The 24,708-nt window shown below is 44.3% G+C and overlaps 1 protein-coding gene across 3 annotated transcripts in view; it reads right to left on the reverse strand.

Moving 5' to 3' along the window:
• adcy7 (adenylate cyclase 7) overlaps positions 1-21,887 on the reverse strand; it is a 92,387-nt gene extending 70,500 nt beyond the window's left edge. For all 3 annotated transcript variants that reach the window (XR_014553832.1, XM_083662358.1, XM_083662357.1), the window contains exon 1: positions 21,787-21,887. The gene's annotated coding sequence lies outside the window, so the exon portion shown is untranslated. The remainder of the gene's footprint in view (positions 1-21,786) is intronic.
• Positions 21,888-24,708: the final 2,821 nt, after the last annotated feature.

Genomic DNA, 24,708 nt, shown 5'->3' on the forward strand with positions numbered 1-24,708 from the left:
TAAGACCACGTCAGCTGAGCTAGAATTGACTCTGGTATACTAGTTATAACCTGCATACTCAACACCGCCAAATGTGTTTCAGCTGCAGGAACAAGCTCCAGTCAAATGGCTGAGAACATGCAGGCGGTGGACAGTGGACTTCAGGCTGCGCTGTAGGAATGAACAACAGAAGCCACATGGACGTCAGCATGTGCATGCGTCAGTGGAGTCCTGAGGGACATGGGTGTGCACTGTGCATGCAGGCAGGGAGGGGTCAGCCGGTCTGCAGAGCCCAGCAGCTGCCTGGACACTGGCCCAACCACTGAGTGAGGAGGACCAGTGAGTCTTCTCAAACACACCCTGTCTCACACTCCCTCACACGCACATACCGCATGGCCAAGGCACAGGACCTGACCCCGGCCTGGTGAGGCGTCACGCATGTCAACTCAAGTGGCACGCAGCCCGCTCAGGCTACAGCTTAGTTGTGACTAATGCCGGGGTATGTTTGGCAATGACTTGATACATCAGGGTTTCCTCTAGGGATGTTAATGATTAATCGTCAGTCGATTAATCGCTGTTAATAACTTAATTGATCAAACATATCTTTACTGATTAATCGACACTGCAGGCAATGTGCTATTTTCAAAAATTTTGCTGAAAGGATTTAACACTAAAAGGGTGACATTTAAAGAGCATGGTGCAGGTAAAAAAAAAAATCTGAATTTACATTTTGGGCTCATGATTACAGTGAAAATAGCCCAAAAAGACAAAGATTCCCCCCCACAGGCCTCCAGAGTGTAAATATGGAGGAAAAGGTGGCATTTTATAAATGGGCGTGTGACATAACAACAGGAGTGACATCACAAGAGGAGAATGTTCTGCTGGGGCTGACACAGGGATGCAAAGTCATGGAGAGTGAAAAAAGGTGACAGATACCAGGGCAGACATAAAACGATTCAGAAATTCTCATATTTTGGGCTGAAAAATGAGACTGTCACCTAAAGGTGACTAGTTTGCATTCCTGTGACATCACAAGTGTTAGTTCCTTGAAATGGACCAGTGCCCCCTGCTGGTTACAAAAACTAGTCTAAACGCAGCTATGAAAAAAAAATCCCCCAAATCCCATTGCTATATACCCCTTCCACATATTAATGCAATGTGGTCTCCAACCTGCACCATGCTCTTTAACTTCCACCCCATATACAGAGGAAGAAGAAAGCCATCCAAGAAGGCAGAAGGTCCAGTGTGGCAGAATTACACCTAAAAAGACAACAGTATTCATTGTAAACATTGTAATATAATGTTGAAATACAGCAAGTCTACAAGCACAATGACAGCTAATGTGGTTTAATCCAAATAGTGATTTATTGTGGGGGTGGTGGCCTCGGGGTTAGAAAAGAGGGCTCGTTAATTAGAGCAGGTTGGGAAAATCCCAGAGTGGAGGAGTGAATGAGTAACGCTCTCCTCTGCCTCAACAACTACTACTGAGTTACACCTGAGCAAGGCACTTAACCCTCAACTGTACCAGCAGTTGAGGTTACAGTAAATGCAATTTACCCAGGGCTTCTCACAGCGCGGCTCAATCCCCTTTCACCACACCAACCCCCCTCGGTGCTCACAACAGGCAGGATGAGTGGTTAGCATGCTAACAACACGTGTGCCATGATAAGCGTTGCAGCATGGCACACAGCACGCTCCGCTAAGCCTTCACTTACAGCTGTGCAGAGGCAGAGAGGGGTCAGACGTGATGCAGGAGCAACTTCTGTTCGGTCAGAAATGTCAAAATATAAGCGATGTCTAGTTGTAATAGTTTTTGAGATATGAACGTTTGTTTGGCACCACTCGTACTAGTTAACTGTCGCGGTTGCGGGTGTTTTGCGGTGATTTGTTGTTGTTGTTGTGACGTCGCGCTGATTCCTCATATATGGTGCTGCAGTCATCCAGGGTGTTTCAGTATTTGCAGTAATACTGGTATCCTACTTCACTAGACTTGGTCTGCCATGATAAGGATGAAACTGTGGTAGTGTTAAGCCAGACTTGTTTGCTCTACCTCATGGCTGTCTTTACATTAGCCCTGCCTTCTTCAGTGGCACACTACTCCTCTCCTCCTGGCTCTCAATGGAGCCCTTGTTTGCTTCGGCCCATACGCACAGGGCCTTGTTTGCTGCAGCTCATATGCACAGGGCCTTTTCTGCAGCGGCCCATACACACAGGGCCTTGTCTGCAGCAGCCTATATGCACAGGGCCTTGTCTGCTGCAGCCTATATGCACAGGGCCTTGTCTGCAGCAGCCTATATGCACAGGGCCTTTTCTGCAGCAGCCTATATGCACAGGGCCTTTTCTGCAGCAGCCTATATGCACAGGGCCTTGTCTGCAGCAGCCTATATGCACAGGGCCTTGTCTGCAGCAGCCTATATGCACAGGGCCTTGTCTGCAGCAGCCTATATGCACAGGGCCTTGTCTGCAGCAGCCTATATGCACAGGGCCTTGTCTGCAGCGGCCTATATGCACAGGGCCTTGTCTGCTGCAGCCTATATGCACAGGGCCTTGTCTGCTGCAGCCTATATGCACAGGGCCTTTTCTGCAGCAGCCTATATGCACAGGGCCTTGTCTGCTGCAGCCTATATGCACAGGGCCTTGTCTGCAGCAGCCTATATGCACAGGGCCTTGTCTGCAGCAGCCTATATACACAGGGCCTTGTCTGCTGCAGCCTATATGCACAGGGCCTTTTCTGCAGCGGCCCATACGCACAGGGCCTTGTCTGCAGCGGCTCATATGCACAGGGCCTTGTCTGCAGCAGCCCATACGCACAGGGCCTCGTCTGCTGCAGCCTATATACACAGGGCCTCGTCTGCAGCAGCCCATACGCACAGGGCTAGGGTTACACCATTTATATGTTTTGCCACCACGGACCAAAGGAATGCACAGGGAAAAAGGTCTGTGTCGGACAGCCACACAGTCAGGAATGTCTGGAGGCAGCAGCAGCAGCCTTCCTGGGGTTTCCACAGCTCAGTGGGAAGATGATGTCTCGGCTGAGCTGGGTGAAGGAGAGGTTACTCCCACTGAGCATGAGCATCTGTCTGTCCTCAAAGGAAGAGAGAGTCTGGCCGGAGATGACTGGAGTTTCACTGGAGCTCTTCCCGACTCGAGTGTGAGTCAGTCATTCATACAGGTGTGACTGAAGACCTCATCATCCCATGTGCTGCGAGTATCAGTCTAACAGGCAATGAGGAGAGGGGGGGGGGGTGGAGCCTATCCCAGGAGGCAGGGACTAACCGGAAATTTTAAGGATTTGATTTTGTGTGATTTTAACAAGGGCAGTTTAGTGAACTCCCCCAGAGCAAACGACCTCATTTTATTTCTTCTTCTTTCTTTAGTCTGTGGAAAGGGGTCATATCACAGATTTTTTTTTAAGGTATAATTTATCAGATGTATAATATCTATATATCTATATATGTATAATATAATACAATTATAAGACATTTTCATATTATAAATGAATGTCTATTTGGCTATTGCCAACTGATATAACACCATATATTAGTGATTGAAGCGAGTCGAGACCTGGTTCAGGAAAGCTTTGACCTTTGGGGTTCTAAACAGCCACTGTCAGGCAGGATCCTCCAGTGAAACACAGTAGGCCATGTGTTTTACATGACGCAACAGCAGAAGCAAACAGAAGAAGAACTGGGTAGTTAGTTAGCATGAGCAACCAATAGCTTCCATGGCTGAAGAGACAAAGAAAAGAGCGCCACCTACAGAAACTCAAACTGCATGAACAGAAGCAGAAGAACAAAGAAATCGTGCACTGGCACAAAATATGACATTTTGTTTGCTATACTCTTTCTTGAAGGCTTGGAAAGTCAGTTTTCAGGGTATCACACTCAACTACAGTCAGCTTGAGACGCAGTGGAATTTCCCCCATTCACTGAAAGCACAGAGATCAGTGGTCACACTCACAAGCTTCATAGCGACATGCTATTGGATAGCGACACACACACACACACACACACACACACACACACACACACACACACACACACACACACACACACACACACACACACACACACACACACACACACACACACACACACACACACACACACACACTTTGATGCATCACACACATATGCAAAAAACAGCCACTTGGTTGGAAAAAGGAGGAGCACAGAGAGCTGTTGCTGGCTGTCAGCAATCTTTCAAAGTTTTCTTTTGAACTTCAAATTTAATGTGGTAACTCGCCTTCACTAGAGATCAGTAGCCATGACTTCTGGATTCACCTACAGTGTCACCTGATAACCTTCCATTTGCTGGATTTAGCTTTTCTAAGCAGGCTCTGTTTGGAAATTGCATTAAGCTTGCAAACATGATGTCAGACAAACTCACCTTCAACAGCATCTATTCATCCCTCTCCCACTCAATTCTCTCTCTCTCTCTCTCTCTCTCTCTCTCTCTCTCTCTCTCTCTCTCTCTCTCTCTCTCTCTCTCTCTCTCTCTCTCTCTCTCTCTCTCTCTCTCTCTCTCTCTCTCTCTCTCTCTCTCTCTCTCTCTCTCTCTCTCTCTCTCTCTCTCTCCTACTACAGCTCTAATGGGGCGGCTGTAGCTCAGGAGGTAGAGCGGGTCGTCCACTAATCGCTTTGGATAAAAGAGGTCGGTGGTTCGATTCCCGGCTCCTGCAGTCTGCATGTCCAAGTACCCTGCGTGGTAACCTGCCACCATCGGTGTGTGAATGGGTGTATGTACCTACTGACTGTAAAGCGGCTTTGGATAAAAGCGCTGTATAAATGCAGGCCATTTACCATTTAACCATCTAATGTCTAGCGAGTGTACGAGTTTTCAGTGCTGTGAAAGCTCTTCTATGCTTCAAGGCCAACCTGACCCTGTGACATACAGTACAGTCGACCGCACACCGTCTCATTTCCTTGGCAACCGTGACTCATTTCCCTGACAACGCTGCAAGGACGGCGTTATAAAAAGGGAAGCGGCACAGCAGCCGCTGCAGACGTAGTCACTGATGTGATGATGGACGCGCTTATGAAAGCTGAAGACGCAACAAACGATTTCAAGCAATATCAGGGCAAACGCTGATCTAAGTGAATGTACGTAAGTAAAGATCCGCAGAGATGCAGATAGGGCATAGGGGAATTTTTTCCCCAAATTCCGTTTTGTCCATTTCAATTTTAATTTAGGGGTTAGGATCGAGATATATATAAACCAAATTGTGAGTTGATGCAAGGGCCCCACGCAGGACCGACCACCTCTCAAAACACCCCAATCGAAAACTGAATTATTTCTCTAGGCCCATTTTACAATGATCTACTTTTGATTTTGATAATTATTACTTTTTTATCAATTTCAGCCAAATTACTTCAACCTCTGCGATATTCCACGCTTTACAGTTGATTCCATTTTTATTAGCAAATTAATTCCATGATTCCGTCCGTTTTTTACAGAAATCATATGGCCCTAGGTGCAGATAAGAACCATAATACCGTAGTCACGCAATGAGAAGGATGTAGGCTCGATAAATAGGAAACCAGTTACTCAATAGAAACGTTTGTTTTCTTCATTGCATCAAGAGGAGGACAGGGTAACAGCACTCACTGTGTGGGCTAGCTGGCCCTACTAACTGACTACCCTACTTTGACATGGAGCGGAGCTCTCGCCTGTGCGATACCTGAGCCTAAAGCCCGGTCCGGTCCACTGGACTCGGGTACAGACCAGCGCATCCCAAATGCTGACAGCAGCGGCCCGTGTGACAGCCTCACAAAGGGGACAGTGTGTGTGTGTGCCACAGCACCAGGATCCAGTTCCCCTACAGACAGTGGCTGTCAAAGTGGGGTCAGCGGGGGTCCTTGAGATGGTTCCACAGGTTTGAGTAAATGAGCTGGTCTCTTTTTTATTGATTGATTGATTGGTGTAGATTTGATGTTGTGTAATATTTCATTCAATGACTGATCAGTCATTGAGTGTATGGCTCCAAAGTCACTCAGTCACGAATTCAATGAATGACTGATGTTGAGTAGTGTTATTAATGTATTTGTTTGTTTAAGTTGCCCGCGCACACACGCCCATACAAAGGACCACAATGGAAACAAGCCCTTGGGCTTTATTGTGTTTAATTCCTTTTGATCAATATTTTTTTCTTGTATTGTCACGCACAATTCATGTATTTATTGAATCAATAAAGATATCAATCAATCAATAAGAATGACTATGGTGGTTTCACCAGTATCATCTCGCCATTGTACACTCCTACAATTCAATGCTAAAACATCTTCACACATGGTCCCTGGGGTTAAATCCTCAAGTCATCGTCCTTGCATGCCCTCACTTGCCACAGGGCCTGAGTCACACCAAGCAGCACTGCACACAGTACCAGTTCCCTTTTCGTTGGTCTGAGATGCTTTTAAACGAGACCTGGGCAACTGGCGGCCCGCGGGCCACATGCGGCAACTGAACGCAACACGCAACATACCCGCTGAATACCCGCTTTCAATAATCTTTATGACTAAAAGGCTAAAAGTAATCTCATGTGTAAGAAATGACTGTTCTACATTGGAGTAAAAATGTAAATAATTAGCTTCTTGGTTTTGGATTCTTTTTAGCTTCAAGAGTGCATTTTTGTTCGTGTGTGACCCTCAACACAGGCTTTGAGAATCCCGGGCCACTTACTGATACTTATGCTTAAATTAACCCACTCATATTCTGGTTTATTTCAAGAAAAAAAATTTGGATAGTGGAAATTCTAATTGGCTGGTAACTTTAAAATCTAGCAGCCATATTGGCAGGTGGTCAAAAAAGTTAATTTCAAGCCCTGCAGGGAGAGCAGGTGGTGATATAGGAGCAGTGTTGGGGGTAACTCATTACAAAAGTAACATATTACATGTAATATATTACTTTTAGCAGTAACTCAGTAATCTAACTTATTACTTATAGGATTTCAGTAATATTATACCATTTACTTTGTCAAGTTACAAATTTAGTTACATTTTATTAAATCAAAGCACATATTTAAAAAAGATACAATCATTTCCGAATCAAACTGTGTTTTTATATGCAAATAACCACTATAGATGACAATAACAAAGGAAAAGGATAACATTTAGAATTTTGGCTTGTTTACTCTGACTTCAAGGCAGTTGAAATTATTTTTTGGGATGGTTCCGGGGCGGCGATGTCATTCTGCTGCTGCTGTTGTTTTGGTAAAAGTAATGTAATAAGTAACAAGTTACTCTACACATAAAGTAATATTGTAAAGTAACTTATTACTTTCAAATGAAACTAACTAGTAATATGTAGTATATTACATTTTGAAAGTAACTTGCCCAACACTGTATAGGAGTGAGTGAGAAAAGGATCAAATATTGGTGTTTTAAGACTGAATAATGACATCACAACTGTTAATTTAAAATGAGTTATTCTTCTAAACCTGGCTTTCAAATGCCCCAAATCTTTTCGCACCGGTGCCGTTCGGCCCCCAACCCTCAGCAAAATCTGGCCCTCTGGTAGCGAGGACTGATTTTTTTGTGGTCCTCTCTATCATCAAAGTTCCTGGGTTACGGCATGACAATAATATTTGTTCGGCCCCCGGCAACAATCTGGGTTTCTCATGTGGCCCCCCATGAAAAATAATTGCCCACCCCTGTTTTAAACCAAAGGAAACCAAAGGGACCAGAGAGGCAAAATATCTCATGTTGATGAGGTCAGTATACTCTGGACATCCTCTCCACTCACTGTGGAGAGAGCATGTTCCACCAGTGGCCTAACCCACAGCAGAATTTCATTTGGACAATTAAGGGGGTTGGGACTCTGTTGCAGCTGCACTTTGTGATGGATGCTGATAACACGGGTGTGTGGGCTATTTTTTACATCAGATCTTGCCTAGTGCAGCTGTGAAGCCATAGTGCCAGTATCACATCCTCCTTTCATCTTAGGGGTCGTCTCTCATCAACCAGCTCCTCTCCTCCAACAGAGAGCCAATCCTGCCTAAGCACTCATTAAGCAGCCCAGACAGCGCTCACAATCAGCACCAAGCCTCCCTGTGGCTAAAGCAAACACAATAGAGAGCCCCAGGAATGAGTCCGGAAAACATCGATGCTAACACTTCCGGGTTCTTCACTGTTTTTGCCTATGGGATTTTTGAATGGGTTTTTGGCGCGATGCTTCAAATAAGGTCTCTGGGCAACGCAAGCTTAATCAAACGCGAACCAGTGTTCAGCGGGATAATCTTCACACATGAGGACCACTTTTATGAGTTTTGAAGCTTTTACGTGCCGTTAAAAGGGCGGCTAGCTAGCAAACGGCTGAATGAGACTACACTGTTGAGTCGACGGGGATATTATGCGTCAATAACGTCATCACTTCAAAGGATGAACACAGAGATTTTCTTCCCCTCACCTGGTTCAGCCCGGGGTAATCAGTGCACAGCAGCGCACACATCAACAACACTCCAGGTTGAGCGGTGACGTGACGTGGAAGCCTATGCGACACTGTGTGTAGTTCTGGATTAGCTTAGCACGAGCTTTTTACTTTTAGGGCTCGCATTTACGCTTCAAAACTCATGAAAGTGGTCCTCATGTGTGAAGATTATCCTGCTGAACACTGGTTCGCATTTGATTAAGCTTGCGTTGCCCACAGACCTTATTTGAAGCATCGCACCAAAAACCCATTCAGAAATCCCAAAGGCAGAAACAGTGAAGAACCCAGAAGTCCGCGTCTTCCGCGTTCCGACTACAAAAATACGTCATCCCTGGGGCTCTCTATACTCATCTAAGACTAAGAGCAAACACAATACTCATCTAAGACTAAGAGAGCAAACACAATACTCATCTAAGACTATTATTTAGAATATTTCATCTATAAAGGCCAGTTAGGCAATGTTTGTACCTGACATGTTTCGGCTGCTGCTGTTTCCATATAACCACACCATGACATCATACCAACATCACGTGACACCTCTGATGAACACTGCAGAAACAGCAGCCAAAACATGTCAGGTCAGGTACAAACATTGCCTAACTGGCCTTTATAGATGAAATATTCGAAATAATATATACAAGTAGGCCAAATGAACCTCTTTAGTATGTCATCTAAAACTAAGAGAGCAAACACAATACTCATCTAAGACTAACAGAACAAACAATACTCATCTAAAGCTGTGTTCACACCGAGATATTTATTTTTCTCTCTGTCGCTCACTGAACCCTTTGGAATCGCTCTGTCGCTCTGTTTAAATCGCTCGTCAACAGGCACAATAATTGACAGACATCTGGGGGCTATAACGTTACGCAATGTCATGATATTTGTCCACTACGAGCCACCATAGTTGTTTACAAGCTAAGCCTATCAGCGTGCTCCTAATGCGAGCTCTATACCGGTAGTACAGACTTCACTTCATGTCAGCTGTCAGCCTGTCAATCAGCTGTCAATGCGGTTTGTTGCCACACAATAAACCAGCAGTTTGTTCCAAGCCAGTGTGATCCTTGACTCACTCTCACATGGCAGCCAATCAGCGTTGAACAGCAAGCGACTGATGCCAGCGTAATTTCGCTCGAGTTGGGATATTTCATCTCGGGCGACGAGCGTATTCTCTCCCTATCGCTCTGTCTCTGTCGCTCGGACGCCCAGCGATTCTTCTCCCGGGCGAATATACGCTCAATCGCTCGTTTGCATTGACTTTGTATGTAAACTCGATGCCAGCGAAAAACTTTAATAGGTCGGTGTGAACGCAGCTTAAGACTAACAGAACAAACACAATACTCATCTAATAAACCAGGACATTAAACTTGTTAATAAGCACTATGTGAGAAACTCATGCTTAAAGCTATATTTACACTGCTTCTGATTCTGAAGTAATAGCACTATATATATATATATATATATATATATATATATATATATATATATATACACACACACACACACAGTATCTCTTCAAGCAAAAAAATCACCATATCAAAAGTGACAATCAAAGGTCTGTCTGACGGCCGCAAAAATGTTCCACTCCTGAGTGCTACTTACTTACTTACTTACTTACTTTACTTACTTACTTTACTTACTTTACTTACCGGCAGCTGCAGGACTCCAGAATCCTGTTTCTGTTTAAGCGGCCCCTCAATTCTAATCTCTTTCACAGACAAAGTTGGTTGGGTTTCTCTAAAGTGAGCTCTGCATACTGCGTCTCAATGGCACTTCTCCAGAGGGGGCGCTCTCTCATAAGTAGGGGTGGGAATCGCTGAGTAGCTCACGATACGATATCGTCACGATACTTGGCCCTCGATAACGATATATCACGATACAGCGATACTGCGATAATCGATATATTGGAAGACGATACATCACGATACCTGTGTAACTGAAGAGAAAAAAATACCCCTAAAAGGCAAGAAGCAGGTATTATGTATTTATTAGCAGAATTGACATGAACTCTCTCAGAGTTCACTCACTCACTCATACCATTTTCGATACCACGGAGGAAAAGTTACACATTAAGTATTTTTATTATTATTATTAAAACAAGAAAACCTATATAACCTACCTACCTATATAATTTCTAAAAGTAGATATTAATGATCAAACATTTCCATTCAGTAGCCTACAGTATTTATGTTTTTGTTTCAACTACAAACATAAATAAACGTCAAATTGAAACTATGTTTGAACTACCACACACAGCATAATATTTTAGCCTGTTTATTTAAAAAAAAAAAATTTTTTTTTTTTTTTTTTTTTTTTTTTTTTTAATAAACATATCGATACTTGGTGCCAGTGTATCGATAACGTATCGCAAGTGGAAATATCGCGATACCGTGAGTATCGATATTTTGTCCCACCCCTACTCATAAGCGCATTACATAATGCTCTTGAACCACAGCAAGCAGCACACACACACACACACACACACACACACACAAAAACGCTAAAAGTGAAGTGGGCAAAAGAAAGAGAAAGAGAGAGAGAGAACAAGACACCCACACATTCGCACCGCCCACACTCAGGCATACTGTAGGCTCATATTGGATAATACAGGATATGAAAACATATGAGATGGTTGCTGGATCTAGAATAAGCCACACAAGCTTATTGTATATGCAAGCAGTCTATGGTCCAACCTCTTGATCTTTTCTATTGATTTTTAAACAAATTATCTCAACAGTATTGTTTATTGTTTATTGTTTGTTATGGATCCCCATTAGTCTGACCACTCAGACTATTCTTCCTGGGGTCCCTGCAACATACGGAAAATACAAAACAATATAATGCAGCATTACACTGCACACAACAAAACAGTGAACAATGTTCACATTAAAACCACAAGATTGTGTTCAAATAAAATAAAAATAGAGCAAGATAAACTACACAGTACATTATTTTGTAGTAGGGATGCACCGATCCACATTTTCTCACTTCCGATCCGATTCCGATACCTGAATTTGGATATCTGCCGATACCGATATTATTCCGATACCGATATTTTTCTTGAATATACAGTATAGGCAAAGATTTGGCCAATTAAAGATTTTTTTTTTAAACGTACCTTGCAAAAAGCAGACAAAATTAAGAAAATATACAAGGCAAAGAAGGATACTATTATACATGGGCAAATTACGGCCAGCGCCCCCTGTGCGGCCCGCGCTGGAATTGCAAAAAAATATATTTAAAAAAATCCGATCCGATCCGATTCGTGAATTATGTCAGTATCGGCACCCGATACCGATATTGGATCGGACCCATCCCTATTTTGTAGGATTTGGGGGGGCGGTGAACATGTGGACTGTGATGGATGGCAAAGTGCTGCAACACGTCTCTTTCAATTTGCACTGTTTCCCCCCCCCCAGCATGGCACGGTCCACTCCGGAGCAGAGGACTACGCTGCAGCCACACTGATCCGTCACCATCAGAATGGATAGACTCAACAAAAATAAATCTATATTAAAGAAAAAATAAGAATAAAAATGCCTCGATTGCGGTGACGAATCCGTCTGTCCAGAAACAGTGAATGTGTCGTGCAGCAGCCCCCCCCCATCCCCTCCTGTGACCGCGGTGTGGCTGCTGGCTCTCATGGCCTGTACTGCCCACACAGAATCTGCTATATTGACAATTTCATCCTCTGTGGGAACGCAGTTATTTAGAAACTACGGCATAATTGACTGGGGGGCAGAGCGACTATCCTCGCACATTTCCTAGTATTCCTACTTTGTAGCCAGCCACTAAGGTCATGGTGTTCCTCTCTACCAAAACATTTCCTCAACATTCTTCTGACTACAGTTCTCAGGTTCAGCGCCAACCCGATGGGACCCGGTCCCGACCTGGCCCGTAGTAGGGGTTCAGGCTGGGTCCGGGGCTGACAATTTATGCTAAATTGGCCGGGTCGAGTTTGGCTCTGGCTTCAAATTACTACGGTCAGTTCGTGTCGGGTTTGAATTTTCAGGCCTGTTGAGAACTCTAGTTCTGACCAGCCTGACCAGCTCAGTGGCCTTGTGGTTTGAGTGTCCGCCCTGAGACTGGGAGGTTGTGAGTTCGATCCCCGGCCGAGTCATACCAAAGACTATAAAAATGGGACCCATTTGCCTCCCTGCTTGGCACTCGGCATCAAAGGGTTGGAATTGGGGGGTTAGATCACCAAATGATTCCCGAGCGCGGCACTGCTGCCGCTCACCGCTCCCCCAGGGGATGGGTCAAATGCGGAGAACAAATTTCGCACACTCAGGTGTGTGACAATCGTTGGGACTTTACCTTTAGCCTTTACCTTACTGCTACGGATGTCCCCGGGTTCCTAGCGTCAGTGCCTACATTTAGAAAACCGCTTAGTCGAATATCCTCCAGGCAGCCCTAAATGATTCACTATGTACCGTGTGTGTGCGTCGCTTTCATTGGAAAACATTTTGTCACAGCGACAAACTGATGGCAGATTGTGATGAGTGGTTTCACAAAGGCGCCCAGGAAATGGAACAATTAAAACAGAAGAGGCATTTCACTAACGACGCTGCGGCACTTTAAAGCAGCGCTGATCCTCTTCCAAACGGCACAACAACAACCGAGCGAGGGCTCCTTCCTTCCAGGCCCTCGAGAGCTGCCCTGAGCGACGTGCATTAGCCCAGACGTGCGTGAGCGAGACTGATCGGCTGCTAGAAGCTAGAGACCGTCGTCTTCATTCTCCACAGATGAGACTGTATGATGGAACGAGTGCCTGGAAATACATTAAGGCTACGCAGAACGCTGAGAAAGAAATCAGAGCAACTTGAGATTCCACGTAGGGGACACTGACTCACTGCGAAAGTGTTCTCACAGATCAGATCAGACTCCGGCACTGTCTTTCCTGTGCTTCTACATAGTTTTCTTTTTCAAATTTTGAAAGCACAGTGCTTCTTGGAAAAACGGCACTAACCCTAGTACAGTCTGGTTCTGATTTTATTTAATTTTTTCCAATTGTGGCCTGGCCTATAGCTATCTTGCACACCATTACAATATCAGTGTTTTTTTTACAGGCACAGTCAGAGTATTCCACAGACTAGCCCGTGGCGCTACATGGTGGCAGGTTAAAAAGGAAAACTTTGCTGCTTTTAAACCAGATGTCTCCATCACAAATCGGGATACAGTGTGAAAAACATACGTCTTTTTTGATTTCAGGATCTGCTGGATCGCCTTCAGGATCTGCTGCTCGTCTGTGAACCAGTGACGTCATTGGTTCACAGGAGAGCAGCAGATCTTGAAGATTGATGAATCTTCACAATTTGATTTGATTCCGATTGCTGGGGGGGGGGTCACGATTCAATTGAAAACTATTCCCGATTCAAAATGGATTCTTGATTCAGTACATAGGGGGGATATACTCGAAAGACGGTGTAGCAAATGATGGCACGGACAGATGATTTCATTAGTAAATGAGCTTGAGGTGAAAAGGTGACAGATATGTAGTATGTACCAGTATCACATCAAGACTGTCATCATAGTCCTCATCAGAACAGTCAGCAGCCATTCATATGGAGCCAGGCAACAGGCCACCTGGCTGGACAAACCGCCCCCCTGTCAACACTTGCCACTACTGTATCTCTCCGTTTATGCTGCTGGGTAAACTATCAGTCAGCGTTTGAGAGAGGGGGCGAGCGGGGAGTCAAGCGAACATAAGGAAAAATGCAAACTACCTACCTACCTACCGCTATTTAAAAAATAATAATAATAATTTGATGGTATACACAATTTGATGGTATACTTAGGTTCCTAAGCACAGCATGCATTTGCACAAAGCACAAAGCACACAGACTGCACTGAACAAAGAGCCATCTTCCATCCAGACTGCCAAGAGGTCGTCCTCGCTACTCAAGTGAGAAAAAGAGTGTAGATAAACAAGGAGAAGTGATGTAGAATATAGCTGCAACTTCAGGGTATTGTTGTATTGCCATTGTTTTTTGTTTGCTTTTTGCCTTATTTACTTGACGTATTTACGTGCTTTTTATACGTATACGTTACTGTTGTGATTTACTGTACTTACACTGACCTGTACTGTACTTACACTGACCTGTAATGTCACACGTGCGTACTTCAAGGTACTTGTACAATGGAGTGACAATAAATATTTTGAATCTTCAATTTCCTGTTCCCAGTGGCAGCGTCCTCATATGCCCTCTTGCCTTCCTTTTCTACGTGGGGACACTTCCAACGTTCCCACAACACAATAAGAAGTGAGGCTTGTCCCAAAAGAGGTCATCTCCAGTCCACCCCACACTCTGACCCCACACGCTGACTCTGACCCCACACTCTGACTCTGACCCCACACTCTGACTCTGACCCCACACTCTGACTCTGACCCCACACTCTGACTCTGACCCCACACTCTGACTCTGACCCCACACGCTGACTCTGACCCCACACGCTGACTCTGACCCCACACTCTGACCCCACACTCTGACCCCACACTCTGACTCTGACCCCACACTCTGACCCCACACTCTGACTCTGACCCCACACTCTGACTCTGACCCCACACTCTGACTCTGACCCCACACTCTGACCCCACACTCTGACTCTGACCCCACACTCTGACTCTGACCCCACACTCTGACTCTGACCCCACACTCTGACTCTGACCCCACACGCTGACTCTGACCCCACACTCTGACCCCACACTCTGACCCCACACTCTGACCCCACACTCTGACTCTGACCCCACACTCTGACCCCACACTCTGACTCTGACCCCACACTCTGACTCTGACCCCACACGCTGACTCTGACCCCACACTCTGACTCTGACCCCACACTCTGACTCTAACCCCACACTCTGACTCTGACCCCACACTCTGACCCCACACTCTGACCCCACACTCTGACTCTGACCCCACACACTGAGGCCAGTAGGTATGAAGATAAGCACTTCACTTTAAATAGATCAAACAAGTGCGCTGCATTGTTAAAACAATCGGGCGAGTTTGGCGGTCCTGGTGTTGCATGGCGTTAAGATGAATCATTGACCGGTGATCAGATGACGTTTTTGTTCACTCTATTTACATCCTTTGTTGCTCTGCAAAAAAACAACTATTTTGACCTTTAATGACCTTATGTCAAGAGCGCTCTATTAGAGATCAAATTGCAATAGCGTGACTAAAGCATCACACGTCACTTTTATGAGCCGATGCTTTTTTAATATAGCCAGAAAAGGCTGCTCTCTCTGTTAAGTTTGATATCCCTCTAAATGTGCATGGAAAGAGAGAGAGAGAGAGAGAGAGAGAGAAAGCGAGAGAAAGCGAGAGAGAGAGAGAGAGAGAGAGAGAGAGAGAGAGAGAGAGAGAGAGAAGCGAGAGAGAGAGAGAGAGAGAGAGAGAGAGAGAGAGAGAGAGAGAGAGAGAGAGAGAGAGAGAGAGCATTGAGAACATGGCCAGGCGGAGAGGGAGGAGGATTACGCCGCCTGATCCCTGGCTGGAGGCCACACAGAGTCTGAGTTAATGAGTCCCATTAGTCCCCAGTGTGTTGAAGGATTAGCACACTGTCCACGCAGAGACAGACAGCTTCTCATTTCAACAGGAGAGAGATAGAGAGAGAGAGAGAGAGAGAGAGAGAGAGAGAGAGAGAGAGAGAGATGTGAAATCAGTATTATGCATTGCTAAAGGCATTTAGAAAAACAACATGGGTCAAGTCAGTGACAACTGAACATTTCTTAATATTATCTGTGCTGCTGCGCAATACTGTGTGTGTGTGTGTGTGTGCGTGTGTGTGTGTGTGTGTGTGTGTGTGTGTGCGTGTGTGTGTGCGTCTCTGTGTGTGTGTGTGTGTGTGTGTGTGTGTGTGTGTGTGTGTGTGTGCGTCTCTGTGTGTGTGTGTGTGTGTGTGTGTGTGTGTGTGCGTGTGTGTGTGTGTGTGTGCGTGTGTGTGTGCGCGTGCGTGCGTGGAGAAGAGAGAGCTGGATGGCAGTTCTCTTTTAAAGAAAGGAAGGAAGTGCTTAGCAGCAGCCAGGAAGCCAGGTTACTTTGCACTGACCAACACTCTGATAAGAAGGACGTCTCAGGCCGAGCAGGTCCTCATCATCAACATGTGCTCTTAGCGTTAAGTCAGCTCCAAACTAAACAAAGGGATATATTAGGTTTTGATGGTGTGGGGGTGGAGGGGGTGTTCTGAGAAGCAGAGGGACAAACGAAATAATGATGCTACTGATGATGGACACTTGAGACACTTCCAGCATTAGCCACGAGCATCTCTAGCACAGTGATATACTCAACCTCAGGCTCTAGTCTAGAGCCTCATGCGCCTCCTTTATCCATAGTCGACTCATGGCTCTTTTAAATCCTACTTAATATAAATAAATAAATAAATAAATAAATAAATAAATAAATAAATAAATAAATGGAGAAAGTGACTTTTTTTGGATTGTGGATCTTGCAAAGATTGTGTGCGTGTGTGCACGTGTGTGTGTGTGTGTGTGTGTGTGTGTGTGTGTGTGTGTGTGTGTGTGTGTGTGTGTGAGTGAGTGTGTGTGAGTGTGTGTGTGTGTGTTTGTGTGTGTGTGTGTGTGTGTGTGTGTGTGTGTGAGACAGATGGTGTCAGATCTAGTTCTAAAGAAAACCTGCAATTATATAGTCTTCCCAATTCATGTAAACGCTCCCATATGCCCCACGCTGTCAAGCACACATCAAGTTGTTGTCTACTGCATCTGTCTGTCTGTCTGTCTGTCTGTGTGGTTAGGTCAGCCACACAACTCAGCAGCAGTCTGTTAAGCACCACTGGCGACATTTTAAAACCCAAACTGACAGATTTTGTCTACTGCAAGGGTTTTTGTCTTCCACAACTTCTTAACAAAACTAAAGTGAGGAAGTGAAACCAAACACACCAATGATTCCCAACACTTTACTTAAGCATCTTCTCCTGGGTCATAAGTTAAAAATAACTGCTTGGTTGTTGTTAATTATACCGTGGTTTGGGTGAATGCTCGTTTCTGATTGGCCGGCAGCGGCAGGTGTGCGTTAAAACAGTTTAACGCACACATGGGAAAGCGACTAATACCTCTCATTATTTAGAACATGTGATTAGACTTGAGCCGGACTATGTGTGTGCGTTAAAGGGTTTTAACGCACACCTGCCGCTGCCAAGTGTTGCTAGGGAAACAGACTTGTGGCTTGTGAAAAACTTTAGATTTTGATTGCTAAACTTGTGCAAAAATTTGCAAATGCTTTTATTTTATATTGTTGGCGTCCTACATTAAAAACCGTTTAACGCACATCGAGGGGTTGATTAATCCCTCAGTGCATCTGCGGGTGGGAACCTAACAGTGCAGAAAGTTCAACTTATCGTCAAAAAACTCACTTCTCAAACATTATGTTGATCTAAAAACTGTTGCTTTATAGGGGTCCCCTGAAGGACCCCCGCAGGCCCTCGGGCCCTACTGTGGGACCCACTGCGCTACAGAGGTCATGTGAGGTGACATGGCACAAGAGGACAAAGAAAAGGAAAACAACTCCACCACTGGTTATTAAGAGAGAGAGAGACTCAACACAAAACACTACCCTGGCATCACTCCAACCAGCAGATCCGTGTGTGTGTGTGTGTGTGTGTGTGTGCGTGTGTGTGTGTGTGTGTGCGTGTGTGTGTGTGTGTGTGTGTGTGTGTGTGTGTGTGTGTGTGTGTGTGTGCGTGCGTGCGTGCGTGTCCAATGCTGTGCTACTCACAACAGAGGGTCCCTGTCCGGATGCATCACAGTGTAAACTCAATCTACTTACATGCACAATCACAACAGGCTTCCCCTGATGTCAGAGCAGAAGACGTCACAAGAACAACACAATAGATAATTGCACACCGATCGCAAATGATGTCTGTGTCAGTATTTAGATGACAGTGTTTTCTGTGGAAGGACCTAAGCAGCAGCGCACTGATCCACGACCGTGCGTTCGAGCCCCGAGCGTACTGTACCTCTGCGTTTATGATCAGTGTTCTCATACGTCTAACGTGGCTCACAAAAACAAGCTCTACTACACACTCGTCTCGTATCTTAAAATCGATCGCGTGTTTGTTTGCTCTCTCCCTTGGTTTTTATCTGCATGTATTTCCTTTGTTGCCGGGCAAAGCACTTTCCGACAAAGCCGTTCTGTTAGACTCATTATATAGGTTTGCACCACTCCCACCGCAATTTTACTTGGCCAATAGACCCTGCTATCCCGGTCGTTGCTCCGCCCCCGCTGCCGATCTGGGGAGAGCCGTAGACTAGCACGTGCTCCCTCCGATACATGAGCAGTCGCCAGCAGCTTATTTTCACCTGACAGCGAGGGGTTTCACTGGCAGGACGTAGCAGCGCGTGGGACGAGCACGCTCCCCCCCCCCAGTTCCCCTCCCCCCGAACAGACTCCTAGCCTAGGACTCCTAGGCTAGGACTCCTAGCTAGGGATGCACCGATATGAAAATCTTGGCCGATATCGATAACCGATATTTACCGATGTCGATATGATCTGTATAAAAAAACTTTTTTTTTTTTTACTAATTAACATTTTGTACGTACTGAAAAACACATGTAAAGACTGAATTTGAAAAAGTAATGCATTTCTTTATTTCCAAAACATTTGGAAAAGCCCATAAATCATAGATTTAACACATTGTTTCCTCTCAATGTGATGATTTTGGCTGATACCGATAACCGATATTAACATTGCAACATCCGACCGATGCCGATATGTTAAAAAATGACAAACATCTGCCGATACCGATATGATTGCCGATATATCGTGCATCCCTACTCCTAGCCTAGGACTCCTAGCCTAGGACTCCTAGGCTAGGACTCCTAGCCTAGGACTCCTAGCCTAGGAGTCCTAGCCATAGAAAAGTCAGCCAACACCATTTATGGGGGACCAAAATGACAAAGGGATTAGTGATGATGTACGGTAATCAAGCAAACAGCTGCTGAGTGACATGTCATCGCAGATGGTCACTCTATGTCAGTGGTTCTCAAATTTCTTCACATGAAGGACCCCTAAACTGACAAAAATTAGACCACGGTCCCCCATATGATAATAAGATTGATGCTTTTAAATGTTTTATTACAGAAAGTGTATAAAACCCATCACCAAAATAGTCATTGTGTTACTTATGAATGGAATTATAGTGAAAATAAATTACCCCCCTTTTGGCTGGGGACCCCCTGGAACCCCCTCAAGGACCCCGGACCCCCATTTGAGAACCACTGCTCTATGTAGTACTGTATGTAGTACATAGTATGTATGTAGTACTGTATGTAGTACATAGTATGTATGTAGCATTGTATGTAGCACATAGTATGTATGTAGTACTGTATGTAGTACATAGTATGTATGTAGCACTGTATGTAGTACATAGTATGTATGCTCAGTATGGAGGTCAAGCCAAACCCACATCACTGCAGTGAAGTGTGAGGAAAGTATTCATCATCCAGTGTTCTGTTTGCACATTTGTCACACTTGCATTCTTTGAGAACTTCTATAAAGGGAGGTGAGTCGACAGAACAAACAACACGAGCTATTACACCTGAGCAAATAGCGTCGAGCAGTACAACTAAGCTGCTATGTTCTAGTGAAGAAATAGACATTGCATTGCGTTTTCACTAGACATTTTTTACACAATACCTTATTGCCGATAAGAGGAACCTCAGTACATCCCCTTCATCTCATTTTCCAACAACGTCTATGATCTCATCCAGTGTTTCATTCTAACAACATATAGACTGTTTGAAGGTACTATCAGTTAACTAGCAGCAGGGAGACAGGAGGAGGATGATCATCTACCATCAGTGAGAGAAGAATCTACCATAAGTCCAGCCTGAAGGCTCAGAGCGCTTTGCATTTCTAAAGCTGCATCCACATGATAAGTGATCTTCTCTTCTCTCAAACTCCCCTTCCCCTGGCCACAAGGCATTCCCAAGCCAGGCCAGCGTGGAGATATCATCTCTCCACCTAGACCTCGGTCTGCCCCGTGGCCTCCTACAAGCTGGACGACGTGCCTGGCTGGAACACCTCCCTAGGGAGGCGACCAGGTGGCATCCTTACCAGATCCACGAACCACCTCAACTGGCTCCTTTCTACACAAAGGAGCAGCAGCTCTACTCCGAGTCCCTCACGGATGACTCTGAGCTTCTCACCTTATCCCCTAAGGGAGATGCCAGCCACCCTCCTGACTGAGAAAACCCATTTCGGCCGCTTCTGTGACTTAACAAAAACAATTCTAAATTTCCCCAAGCTTACTTCCTGTTGCAGTGTTTGCTAGTACAATAACTGCCAGGACATAAGCTAGGTTCCAAACTGTTCAATAACTGCCAGGACATAAGCTAGGTTCCAAACTGTTCAATAACTGACAGGACATAAGCTAGGTTCCAAACTGTTCCCTAGCAACACAATTCTGAGGACTGGTGCACTAACCTCGCAGGGCAACTGGACTGGACTTTCATAAAAGGGCCCCTAATCTAGTCCACATTAGAGCCATGACGCACCACCATTGGACGTGATTTTGTCAATCTGAGAGATTTTTATTGATTTATTTAGACACAATTTTGAGATAACAGTGAAACTATGATACAAAAACAGTCATTCTCCTAGACATTGTCTAATTGTGTTATTAAATTATTTTAAATTAAATAATGCTGATGTTTAAGAATTCATCAATTTGCTGGGGGCCCCCCCTGGCTGGAACCACCTCAAGGACCCCTGGTGGTCCATGCAGTAGCCTACATGGATGCATGCAGTCAGTGTCACATCATTTCAGCTAATTCAGAGATGTAGGCCATTTTTATGCAGACATAGTAGTACTGAATCATGACATCATCACCGTCTGTGACATCATCAGTGATCTATGGCATCATAGTAGGAATGATGACATCGTCCTAACACCTATCAAACTGGTGTAAGTTATCAGAGGACAGGGGTACTGAAGGGAACTAAAACACTCTTCTAAAAGCTTGGTTGAATTAATGAAAGCTTGGTTCAAATCACCAAAATCGTCCAAACTCAACATCGACAAGAACCTGCATGCTTGAGAAACACGCCAGGTGAAAACGCGGCATCCACGGCAACAAGTTAAACAGCAACAACCCCTGCGAGATGTAACTACTTCTGCACACATTTCAACACAAGTCGAACGCCAAAGTGACGTTATTCTCAAAAGGTGTGTTGAAATGACTAGCCTAGCCTAGCAGCGTGTCAACACCAGAGTTTTTGTGACACGGGAGGGTAACTTGTAATTACCAGCAACAGCAACTGCCGACAGCTTAATTTAGGTTTCTTTAACATTTCACAAACAAGACGTGCTTGTTTGACAAGAAGTAGTCGCTGAGTCTAGACAAGAAGAGCCGTTTCTTACCTTCTACATTGAAATGCCTCTTGGGGAGGAGGTATCACAAATTAAGTTGAGATGGAGACTTTTGATGCAGTGTTCTTCTGTGGTCTCTCGACGGTGCCTACTGCACTACTACTGTCTGTCCGCGCGCTCCTCCGTGAACGCCCCTCCCCTCTCTCTCTCTCTCTCTCTCTCTCTCTCTCTCTCCCTCTCTCTGTCACTCACACGCATATGCATCAGTCAATCACACTCTTTGACACAAACATTGATTTTGTCCATTAAATCCATACCCCCACATCCATATCCCACACCTTAACTTGCCTACTCTATTCTATATTCTATATTATTGTTACAGATTTACTATTACTGGCAGAAACTGTCAAGTTTCAGAAATAGGCAAGGGAGCTGCTGGAAGGTGGGTGCTGAGGGTGCTGCAGCACCCCCTGGTGGCAAGAGATGGGATTTTCGAAATTGTTGGATTTGGCTGTCTTGTGTTTATACCACCAACAAAATGCATTAATTAAAAAACAGTTTGTGCTTCCCAGCTCTAATCTTATTTCATACTCTCTCTCTTCAAAAGTGTTTGATTTTCAGCATAATCTGGTTTTCCATAATAATAATAATAAGTTCAGTGTTTATGCCTGTGTTGCTGTCTGTTGTAGTGTAAAACGACTAAAGGGAGAGCAGGTGCTTACATGAAAGTGAGTGAGAAAAGGAGAAGATACTGAATAATGACATCACCACAGTATAATCCTAATGTTAATTTTAAATTAAATATTCTTCTAAATATGGATGAAAGTCCAAAAAACGTCAAATTCCATTCCTTACAGCACCGCCTACTTAATAATAGTTCCAGCATGGCTGGAAATAGGGAAATAGCAAGAGAAGGGGTGAATTTTTCCCCCTCCATTGCTAATAATCCCTCATCATAGGTAGCTAAGTAAATTATTTTCCATCCCATTATGCAAAGTGGATTTTTTTTTTGATTTAACAAAAAAAAAACATTATAAAAGGCCAGACTTCCAGCCATTTTTGAAAAAAATAATTAATTACCCGATGCTATGCAGTCATCCTGGAGGTAAGTCTTCAAATTTGTAGTTTTTACAGTGTTTTCATATTTTCAACCATTTCCCCATGTTTGGCATAGGGTTCTATTTCATGTAAACTGCATGAAATTGATCCCTATGGCCAAACCATAGACTGCCAAACATGCGGAAATGGTGGAAAATAGTCTAACACAATAAAAAACTACAAATGTGAAGCCTTGACTCCAGACTGCCTATAACATCAGAGAATTCATGCTTTTATGCAAAAAAAAATGTCTGGAAGTTGAAAAATTAAATTTTTTATCATTAAAACCAATGATAAAATGATGAAAAATTCTGACATAACACTTCTCACCTGTGTTGTGTTAAACCTATTTACTTGGGGCATCCGGTGGCTCACCTGGTGGAGCGCGTATACACCCAGGCTCAGTCCTTCACGCAGCCAACCCGGGCTCGAATCCGACCTGCGGTCATTTGCTGCATGTCCTCCCCTCTCTCCCTCCCTGCCGTTGTCTAGCATATACTATCCTATCTAAAAATAGCAACAACAAAAAAACTATTTACTATATATGTATATATACTGCAAAGCACAAACTTGTCTGGACACATGGTTTAATTGTACTGTGTTTTATTGCATGAACTGTAAATAGCTGCAGAGAAACGACGATTCAGATGAGTACAGTTGGGTTTGAAGTATTCCCACAGTGAGGAGAGATGGTTGATATGGACATTCAGATGGCACTGCTGACATATGGTATTCCTTTCTCCCCGTCCCTCCGCCTCCAGACCTGCGCTCATATACTGCATTCAAGCCAAAAACTGGATAACGCCAGGGTGGGAAGCATAAACCATACTTAGTCATTTCAACAGTGTACACAGTAATGTAGAGAAATCGATTGAACAAAAATAAGTCCTGTTTAAATACAGAGGAGCACAACTGCTGAGATATTAGTGTTGTCTTGAGCTGGAGTCAGGGTCCAAAATTAACTTTTTTTTTCTCCACCAGCCAAAAGGGTAGTGAATGTTCAAATTTGACCAGCCACTCAATGACTATTGTGTTGTTTGGCTGGTGAGTGAAGCAAATCTACAAGCCACTTGTATAGTCGCTTTTAATTTGACAACATAAACATTCAAAATTGCCCCTAGCTTACGTCCTGTTGCAATGTTTGCTAATGCAATAGCCGACAGGAAATAAGATAGGGTTCAAACTGTTCCCATAGCAACGCAATTCAGTGAAAACCGTCTATATTTTACCACCATTTGGCTGGTGGCTGCCTGGTGCTGATTTTGGACCCTGGTTGGAGTGAGTGAAGAGTGGAGGTGAATGTAATTGTAGCACCCGACTAAGTTGTAGTAGTAATTCTAAAGCAACGTAATAATAACCGATGTCTGACTAGTAGATGCAGTAAGGTGGTAGTTACTGCTGACCCAATGTATTTACTGTGGGATAGCTGGGGTTATATTTGGGAGTAACACAATAGCTGCAGTGCGCTTTGGTGTGTTTACTCCCCCTGATTAATTTTTTAATTTTTTATGTGGAACAGGATATTATTCTATCTGGAAAACAACGCAGATAAACCATCCAAATGCAGTATACAAGCGCAAACTCTGTGAGGACTCAAGACCGGAGCGCTGACCCCACCTACAGGTTAGCTGTTGCACTGCAATGAGAGGGGGGGATTGACACATGCCAAAGTAGTGTTTGTTGCCAATATTTAAAAGAAAAATAAAGGAAAAAGAAAAAACCAAAATCTCAGCTCCCTTTTAAAGTCAGTAGACCAGCCACGTATTAAAACACAAGTATCACCATATTATGACTTGTAAAATGGTCTCAACTTTTCAAAAGTAACTTGGTCACTCAACTATCACTGAAAGAAAAGGCAATGCAATAACATGACGG

The sequence above is a fragment of the Poromitra crassiceps genome (genome assembly GCF_964638095.1).
Source record: "Poromitra crassiceps genome assembly, chromosome: 28".
Taxonomy (NCBI): domain Eukaryota; kingdom Metazoa; phylum Chordata; class Actinopteri; order Beryciformes; family Melamphaidae; genus Poromitra; species Poromitra crassiceps.